Here is a 10309-nt window from a genome sequence, read left to right as displayed (position 1 = left end):
TGTCAGATTAAAGAAGTTACCTACTAGTCCTACTTTGAATTTGTCAAATGCTTTTTCTGAATCTAAGACAACCATATGGATTTTCTCCTTTATTATATTGATATGGTGAATTACATTGATTGTTTTAGTTTCAAATGTTTAACCAATTTTGTATTCTTGGGGTAAATCTTACTTGGTCATGATTTATCACTCTTTTTATATATTCATGGATTTGATTTGTTTGTTGTTAATGTTTTGTTATGAACATTTGTGTTCCCATATATAAAAAGAATAGCTGTGTTTTCTTTATGTTATTGGTTTCAGTATCAGGGTAATGTTGACTTATAAATGAGTTGAGAAATGTTTCCTCTTCTATATTCTTTTTTTTTTTTTTACAGCAGTTACAGACATTTATCTCATAATAAGAAAAGTACAACCATATTTATTAAACTCGAGATGAGGTGGGCAGGGAAGAGGGAGGAAAGCACATTCAGGAATGAGTTCTCAAACTAAAGCTCAGAACTGGTGCCTATGAGAATAGACGCAGTTGCCACCCTCCCAAATGGCAGAGACTTTCCTTTCTTAGGGGTGAGCAGGAGGGGAGGGTCATCCCAGCCCCACCTTCCATTTCCATTCTTGGTTCCCAGATGGCATTCTGGGAATCAGGAACTCTTATCACCTACGGGTTATTCATAGAGTTGGAAGTTATAGCATTACGTGAAGAAGAGGAATATTAGGAGTAGCTGCTCACATTGTGGGGCAGGAAGATGGGATTAGAGGGCTGCCAAAAACCCCATGGGAAGGAATCCCACTCTTGTCCCCAGATAATTTCCTCTTAAGTTAATCATTATTTCTTAACTTAAAAATAAGGGCAAAACTCTGATGGGAAGCTGTGTAAGACTAGTCCTTGAGAACTGGATAGCAGAGTCCAAGAGCAGTGCTTTATCTTTCATTTTCTCCTTGACCTCCAATCTCTCCCCTTTTCAAGCTACAAGTAAGAGCTCCACCACCATTAAGGTACTGATTTATCCTATTAATTTGACTCTCTCTTTATTCTTTTGGGTCCTATCAGTTCTTTTTTTAGTCCAACAATTCTTGTGCTTGATACTAAGGGTAAAGGGAAAGGAGGGAAGAAAACAAATTAAGAAAAAGAAGCTTGGAATGCAGGCTCGAGCTGACACTGAGCACTTCCTTCATAGTACAAGTAGTAACGTTATAACTATTAAAGTGGTGTTTTAGTAACTGTTGCATTTCTGGTTCCCATGTACTTATTCTGCCTTCTTTTTTGCGATTCCAGGGAGTTTTGCTTGTATCTTTTCAACAATCGACTTGGTCTGATTGCGGGCGATGCCCACATAGTGATCAATCTGGGTCTTGTACTTCTTATAGACAATGGGGACACTGAAAATGAGCAGTTCGGCAAGAATCAGAAGGGTGATTCCATTGAAAACAGCACCAACATCGGTCATAAGCCACATGAAGACAGCCAGCTTCGAGGAGTCAACCAAATCTTCCATCAGAAAGAGACGAATAATGAGTTTCAGGGCTCTGTTGATGTGCACCATGGCAGCATTCACGTAATTATGGAAAGCTTCTGAGGACAGAGTAATGTCTACAACCAGGTAGGCTTTGAACGGATGGCCGTCTTCTGATTTCTGTACAGTTTGGATGACAGACTTGTAGACCCTGAAGCTGCTGGTGACAGAGAGAAGAGCCAGGATGAGGTAAGAAACCACACTGATGACACTGAAAGCTGCCAGGGAGAGCAGCATGATCAGTGTGGTGCCAAAGACAAACCCAGTCTTCCTCACATCTCGCCAGAAAATCAGATCGTGCACCGCACAGGAGGAGCCGCAGCTCTTCGCCCCCAGGGCGGGGCAGGATTCAGGGCTCCCGCCGGGCGCCGAGAAAACGGCCAGGGACTGAGTGGCCGCCGACGGCTCCGCCATGGCTGCGCGAGCAAGGGCAGGAAAGGGGTGAAGAGAGATGTGGGGCGGGAGAGAGGGAGGGGAAAGAAAATTATCGAGCAGCAAGCTCTCAGAAGCCCCTTCGCTCCTCCTGCTCCGAGGACAGACTCCGACAGACTGACTCTTTCCTCTTCTATATTCTAAAAGAATTGGTGTAAAATTGGTATTGTTTTTCTTTAAATATTGGATAGACTTCACTAGTGATGTTATCTGGGCCTGGTGTATTATTTATGGGGAAGTATTTAATTACATGTTTAATTTATTTAATCAGTAATAGGGGTATTCAGGTTATCTTTTTTTTTTTGAGTGAGCTTTAGTAATTTCAGTTCAAGGAATTTGTCTACTTCATCTGTGTTTTGGAACTTATTGGTATAAAGTTGTTCATTATATTTCTTGTCTCTTTAATGTTTATAGCAGAGGTTGGCAAATAGCAGCCCATAGGCCAAATCTACTCTATGATCTCTTTGTGTATATATGTGAGCAAAGAAAGGTTTTGGCATTTTTGTTTTTATTTATTTATTTAAAGATTTTATTTATTTATTTGAGACAGAGAGAGAGTGAGAGGGAGCACAGGACGGAGGAGGGTCAGAGGGAGAAGCAGAGTCCCCTCTGAGCGGAAAGCCTGGTGCAAGCTCTATCCCAGGATCCGGGGATCATGACCTGAGCCTAAGGCAGATGCCTAACTGACTGAGCCACACAGGTGCCCCAGTTTTTGCATTTTTAAAGGATTGTTAAAAAGCAATAACCAAAAATGAAACCCAAAAAAGAAGGATATATGTGACCATATGTAGCCTGGAAAACCTGAAATATTTATAAACTGGTCTTTTATAATAAGAAAGAATTCTGCTGACTCCAAGTCTGTAAGATCTTGAGTGATGCTTATGCTCTCATTCCTGAAATTTGTAATTTGATTCTTTTTCCTGCCTACCCCTGTTGATTGGTCTGGCTAGTGCCTTATCTTTTTTTCTTTTTACAAGAATCAACTTTTGATTTATTTTATTTATTTATTTATTTAAGATTTTATTTATTCACTTGACAGAGACACAGTGAGAGAGGGAACACAAGCAGGGGGAGTGGGAGAGGGAGAAGCAGGCTTCCCGTGGAGCAGGGAGCCTGGTGCAAGCTCTATCCCAGGACCCTGGAATCATGACCCGAGCCGAAGGCAGACGCTTAACGACTGAGCCACCCGGGTGCCCCTCAACTTTTGATTTAATTGAATTTCTATATTGTTTCCTATTTTATTGTTTTATGCTTTAATATATATTATGTCCTTCCTTCTGCTTATGTGTAGTATCTTTGAAATTCATGCAAGTATTTGCATATATCACTAATTAATTCCCCTTTATTGCTGAGTAGTATTCCATGTTGTTGATGTGCCACAGTTTGTTTATTCATCTATGATGAACATTCCCCCCATTTTTTTTTTCAAGGTTTTATTTTTATTTATTTGTCAGAATGAGAGGGAGAGAGAGAGCGTGCGCACAAGCATGGGGAGTGGCAGGCAGAGGGAGAAGCAGGCTCCTGGCTGAGCGAGGAACCAGATGCGGGACTTGATCCCAGGCTTCTGAGCTGAAGGCAGGCCCTTAACTGACTGAGCCACTCAGGCACCCTTCCCCCCCCCAGTTTTTGGCTATTACAAGTAAAGCTGCAGTAAACTATGGTCTAAGGCTGGAGGGTGGGGTTAAAAAACAAACAAACAAACAGAACAAAACAAAACTATGGTCTACAGGTTTTTGCATGGATATAGTTTTCATTTCTTTGGAATACTTAGGATTGCAATTGTTGGATTGGATTGTATTTAGATTTTTAAGAAACTGCCAAACTGTTTTTCAGATTGGGACTGGCTGTACCATTTTGCATTCTTACTGGCAATGTATGAAATATCCAGTTTTTCTGCCTCATCACCAGCATTTGGTACTGTCACTGGTTTTTATTTCAGTTGTTTTAATAGGTATGTACTGATAACTCATTATTTTTTTTTAAGATCTTATTTATTTATTTGTCAGAGAGAGAGAGAGAGTATAAGCAGGGGGAGCGGCAGGCAGAGGGAGAAGCAGGCTCCCCGCTGAGCAAGGAACTGGATTCAGGACTCAATCCCAGGACTCTGGGATCACGACCTGAGCCAAAGGCAGATGCTTCACTGACTGAGCCACCCAGGCGTCCCTCATTATGGTTCTTAATTTGCATTTCCCTACTACTGATATTGAAATGTTTTCATAAGCTTATTTTCTCTATTCATGTCCTCTTAGATGAAATACATCTTGTGGTCTTTTCCCCATTTTCTAATTTGAATTTTTTATTAATGAATTTTGAGAATTCTTTTTATATTATCATTATTATTATTTTAGTAAGCTCTATGCCCAACATGGGGCTTGAACTCACAACCTGGAGATCAAGAGTCACATGCTCTACATATCGAGCAAATCAGGTATCCCTCTTTATATTCTTGGTGAGTCCTTTGTGAGATACATGGTTTGTAAATATTTTCTCTCCCAGTCTGTTGTTTGGTTTTCATTGTCTTAACTGGATCATTCATGGAGCAAAAGTTTTATTTATTTTTTATTTTTAAAAGTATTTTATTATTTTTATTTTATTTATTTATTCATTTATTTTTAAAAGGATTTTATTTATTTATTTGAGAGAGTGAGAATGAGAGAGAGAGAGAGCACATGAGAGGGGGGAGGGTCAGAGGGAGAAGCAGACACCCTGCCAAGCAGGGAGCCCGATGCGGGACTGGATCCCGGGACTCCAGGATCATGACCTGAGCCGAAGGCAGTCGCTTAACCAACTGAGCCACCCAGGCGCCCTATTTTATTATTTTTAAAGATTTTATTTATTTGACAGAGAGAGAACACAGGCAGGGTGAGTGGCAGGCAGAAGGAGAGGGAGAAGCAGGCTGTTGAACAAGGAGCGCTATGTGGAACTTGATCCCAGGACCCAGGGATCATGACCTGAGCCAAAGGCAGACTCTTAATGATCTGAGCCACCCAGGCATCCCTAAAGTTTCTATTTTTAAGTAATCTCTACACTGAACGTGGGGCTTGAATGTACAACCCTGACATCAAGAGTTGCGTGTTCCATTGACTGAGCCAGCCAGGTGCCCCCATGGAACTAAGTTTAAATTTTTTTTTTTTGAAAGATTTTATTTACTTATTTGACAGAGAGACACAGCAAGAGAAGGAACACAGCAGGGGGAGTGGGAGAGGGAGAAGCAGGCTTCCTGCTGAGCTGGGAACCTGATGTGGGACTCGGTCCCAGGACCCTGGGACCATGACCTGAGCCGAAGGCAGACTCTTAACAACGACTGAGCCACCCAGGTACCCCCTAAGTTTAAGTTTTGATGAGGGGCAATTTATAATTTTTTTTTCCTTTTATAGATTGCCGTTTTAGTGTTACGTTTAAGAACTCTTACTACTTTTGTAACTTCTAGCTCATTCTTTTAAATTTCACCATCATTTTTGCTCATTATTTTCTAATCTTTATATTACATATATGAATATCAATCTGTAGGCCTCATTCTGTTGTCCTTTTCTGCTGGTTGTTTTTCATAATTTTTTTAGTGTTTTGTTTTTTTTAATGGAGTCATATTTATGAGATTTAATTTTTTTGCATCTCCTGTTGAAAGTGCACTTTTTTTTTTTTTAAGATTTTATTTTTTTATTTGACAGAGAGAGACACGGCAAGAGAGGGAAAACACAGCAGGGGGAGTGGTAGAGGGAGAAATAGGCTTCCCGCAGAGCAGGGAGCCTGATGTGGGGCTTGATCTCAGGACCCTGGGATTATGACCTGAGCCGAAGTCAGACGCTTAACGACTGAGCCACACAAGCACCCCTATTTTTAAAGATTTTATTTATTTATTTGAGGGAGAGAGAGAGAGAGAGCATAAGCAGTGGGGAGAGGGAGAGGGAGAATTTCCCTTAGCAGGGAGCCGGAGATGGGGTTCCATCTTAAGACCCTGGGATCATGACTGGAGCTGAAGGCAGATGCTCAACTGACTAAGCTACCCAGGCACCCCAAGATTTATTATTTATTTTAGAGACAGAGAGAGTGCAGTCCAGCAGGCGAATGGGGTGGGGTTTGCAGAAGGAGAGAGACAATCTCAAGCCGACTCCCCACTGAATTCAGAGCCCAATGCAGGGCTCAGTCCCACCACCCATGAGATTATGTTCTGAACCAAAACCAAGAGTTGGACGCTTAGCCAATTGAGCTACCCAGGTGTCCATCGAGTCTTTTCTATAATATGAAGACAGAGAAAATAGACGATAAAGTTCACTGGGGTTGAGCAAAATGCATTAAAAATGCTTACTGGTCTGGGTTCCTGCAGTGACTTTGTTTTTGGTCTAAGTATTTTTTGGTATCTTGCCAGCTCATGTAATTTAAAAAAAAAAAGATTTTATTTATTTATTTGTCAGAGAGAGAGAGAGGGCACAAGCGGTGGGGAGGTGGCAGGCAGAGGGAGAAGAAGGCTTCTCGCTGAGTGAGGAGCCCAATGTGGGACTTGATACCAGGACCCTGGGATCGTGACCAGAGTCAAAGGCAGACACTTAACTGACTGAGCCACCCAGGTGTCCCACCAGCTCATGTAGTTTTAAGCAAAGTTTAAAAACAGATTTTTTTTTTTAAAGATTTTATTTATTTATTTGAGAGAGAGAATGAGATAGAGAGAGCACGAGAGGGAAGAGGGTCAGAGGGAGAAGCAGACTCCCTGCTGAGCAGGGAGCCCGATGCGGGACTCGATCCTGGGACTCCGGGATCATGACCTGAGCCGAAGGCAGTCGCTTAACCAACTGAGCCACCCAGGCGCCCCTAAAAACAGATTTTTATCAACTTTTTATTTTCTGTCATATTGCCAAATAGAAGCAACTCTTTCCTATCTTCTTCAAGTCTTCCTTTCTTTTGTCCATAATATTCCCTTGTTCCATTTTGTGGTTCAAGATGCATCTCAGGGCTTTCCCCAAGTCCCTGCTTGAATTAGAGGTCTGTGCCTCATTCTCTGTCACATTGTATTGCACCTCGCTGGTTTCTTGCCCTGTTTTCTTCATTCCCTCTTGTCTTTAAGTACTTTAGAGGGCCAGAACTATGTGTTGCTGTTTTTTTTTTGTTTTTAAATTTCCCTATTTCCTGGCCTGGCAGAGTACCTGACACCAGTTGGGTTCCAAGTAAACATTTGTTGACAGTAAATGGTATAGGTTGTTAATGCGGGATTGTTGAACCGAATGGTGAAGAAAGAATTCTTGAGACATTTTACAGTGCAAAAAGGTGTGTCTTTATTACAGCACGGGGACAGGACCTGTGGATAGAAAGAGTTGCATTGTGATTTTGAGGAGGGACAAAATATATAGGGTTTTCTATCCTGTGGAGGTAAGATGACATTAGGGCTCCAGGATATTGAGTCTATAGCTTCCTGGAGGTCTATTATTAAGATTGGGAGCCTGCTTCTCCCTCTGCTTCTCTCTCTCTCTCCCTGTCTCTCATGAATAAATAAATAAAATCTTTAAAAAAAAAAAAGATTGTTTTTCCTGGGCACCTGGGTGGCTCAGTCGCTAAGCGTCTGCCTTCGGCTCAGGTCACGATCCCAGGGTCCTGGGATCGAGCCCCACATTGGTCTCCTTGCTCAGCGGGAAGCCTGCTTCTCCCTCTCTCACTCCCCCTGCTTGTGTTCCCTCTCTCGCTGTGTTTCTGTCTGTCAAACAAATAAAATCTTAAAAAAAAAAAAAAGATTGTTTTTCCTGGGATGCCTGGGTGGCTCAGTCAGTTAAGCATCTGCCTTTGGCTCAGGTCATGATCCCAGGGCCCTGGGATCAAGTCCCACAGCAGGCTCCTTGCTCAGGGGGGAGCCTACTTCTCCCTCTGCCTGCAGCTTCCCCTGCTTGTGCTCTCTCTGACAAACAAATAAAATTTTAAAATTGTTTCTTTTCTTTTTTTAATGATTTATTTATTTATTTCTGGGGTGGTGGGGAGGGGAGGGGAAGGAGAGAAGGAGAGGGAGAGGGTCCCAAGCCGACTGTGCTGAGCAAGGAGCCCAACGTGGGGTTTGATTTCATGACCCTGAGATCAGGACCTGAGCCCAAAGCAAGAGTCAGTCACCCAACCGACTGTACCCCTTTCTTTTCTTTTTAAAAAATTTTTATTTAATCTCTACATCCAACATGAGGCTCAAACTCACGACCCCAAATCAAGAGTCACATGGTCCTCTGACTGAGCCAGCCAGGTGCCCCAAGATTGTGTTTTTCTTGTAAATCTTTAAGACAGCTACAAACATGGGGCACCTGGGTGGCTCAGTTTGTTGGGCATCTACCTTCAGCTCAGGTTGTGATCCTGGAGTTCTGGGATTGAGTCTGCTCCACGGGGAGCCTGTTTCTCCTTCTGCCCCTCACCCAGCTCATGTGCTCTGTCTCTCTCTTCAAATAAATGATTTAAATCTTAAAAAAAAAAAAAAAGACAGCTACAAACTATAGTAGAGTTTCATGTCCTACATAACTGGGATATTTATTTGTTTTTCCCCTGCCTTTATTAGGCAGTTACTAGTGCCTGAAGAATGTTATATATATACATATCCCACATTAAGGGGTGGGGGGTTTTGCGGGCTGTCAGCTTGTGTTTTGCCCTCAGCTTGCCTTTTGTTTACTCATCAGGAATAATAGCCCAAATCACAGCCTGGCTTTCTCAATTTAGGACTACATAAACAAACACAAAACAAGGCAGGAAAGCACACAAATCCTTTATATCCTAATTTGCATGCCATACACCTCTTCAAGACACTTCATATACAACTGAAAACCAGTCTCTTTCTGTAGGAAAACTGTATTCTCTTCAATGATCTCATACAAAGCTAACTGATGCAGGAAAACCAGGTACGGTTTCATTATGAGGGCTCCACACCCATAAAAGGCTGGTTTTAAGTGGCGGGTGGTATGTTGCAATTTAATGTAAGTGGACTTTGCCTGCTTTCCTGGGATCCATACTTACTTCCAAACAGAAAAGTAACCTCCATTCAGTGCTGGAGGAAGTTTTGTTGAACGACCGGGCACTTGGATGGCCAGAAAGCCCTAATTTTGATGCAGCTTGGGTAATTTTACAGGACTTTCCTTGAGCCTTCAATTTTTCTTACTGCAGCAGACAGGAAGAACTTATGCCCAATGAATACTAGACTACCGCTAATGTACGGAGAATTTTGGTGAAATTAACATAATTTCTACTTTACTGGAGGGTTTTTCACATTGTCTTAATCTTTGAAAGTTAAATCACAAATTTTATATTTTGTGTTCAGCTTTTTATATTCTTAATTCTTGTGCGGGTGGGGGCGGCAGTGATAAAGGAGACTCTTAGGGGGCGCCTGGGTGGCTCAGTCTTTAGTCGTTCTGCCTTCGGTTCAGGTCATGATCCCAGGGTCCTGGGATCGAGCCCCCCATCGGGCTCCCTGCTCGGCGGGAAGCCTGCTTCTCCCTCTCCCCCTGCTTGTGTTCCCTCTCTCGCTGTCTCTGTCAAATAAATAAATAAAATCTTAAAAAAAAAAAAGGAGACTCTTAGGAGAAAGAATTCATTCTTTGCGACTCTGCCTCAGATCTAGGCTAAGGTTATATAAAACGACCCTTTCTTGTATACAGACGCTGGGTCTAGCGTTTGTTCTTTCTTAAACTCACCATGTGCCAGGAGCCGCACAGATCTATTTTACCACAGTTAGTCTTATTTTTACAGCCAAGAAAAGTGCGACTCAAGTTCGGTGTCCTGCCTCAGGTACCTCTGGGATTCCAGCTCAGGTCACCGCGCCCTCGTCTTCCCGGGTCCCCGTCTATTTCCCGCTTTTGCCGGTCGTTCCTTTCTCCATCCAGGCCATCTGGGGCGATCGTGGAGATGCTAGGGTGCTCGGGCCCGGTAGGGCATGAGAATTACAGAGCCAACTCCGGCGCTCTAGCCTGTCCCCAAGCCCCTTTTGGTTATTCCCATCCCCCTCCTAGACTCCTGGCCAGACCTGAAAACCATAGAGCTCACACAGCCCAGAGCGTCCCTTCCCCGGCCGCCCAGCGCTGACGCAGCGCCGCTGGGCGGGGTCTCCTGGAGGGGCGGAGGGAGAGGAGGGGGAAGCCGGCAGGAAAAGGGCTGGTCGGCCCTGCAGCGCCCCGCAGCGTCCACGGTCGGAAGCGGTCTCGTCGGCCCTGCGGCGCTGAATCCCTGACGCACGGAGCTTGAGAGCGAGAACGAGAGAGAAAGGGGCAGAAATGGCGGCTCCGCTCGGCTCCCGCTGAGGAGGGCGAAGCCGGTGGAGGGTCTGAGCTGTCGGCCTGGAGCATCGCTCCCGCTTCCCGCTTTCTGCCTTCTCACGCCTACTTCTCTTCTTCTGCCCTGCTCTCGCCTGTCCTCGT

At 43.7% G+C, this 10309-nt stretch overlaps 1 pseudogene; it reads right to left on the bottom strand.

Annotated features, from left to right (window-relative positions):
• Nucleotides 1-342: 342 nt before the first annotated feature.
• LOC112820808 (reticulon-3 pseudogene) lies at nt 343-2137 on the bottom strand (annotated as a pseudogene).
• Between the last annotated feature and the right edge of the window lie 8172 nt (nt 2138-10309).

The sequence above is a fragment of the Callorhinus ursinus genome, unplaced genomic scaffold (genome assembly GCF_003265705.2).
Source record: "Callorhinus ursinus isolate GAN/ISIS: 27379988/994484 unplaced genomic scaffold, GSC_fseal_2.0 scaffold10, whole genome shotgun sequence".
In the NCBI taxonomy this organism is placed as follows: Eukaryota; Metazoa; Chordata; class Mammalia; order Carnivora; family Otariidae; genus Callorhinus; species Callorhinus ursinus.
The sequence above is the reverse complement of the archived record's forward strand: the minus strand, read 5'-3'. Positions and strand labels throughout refer to the sequence as shown.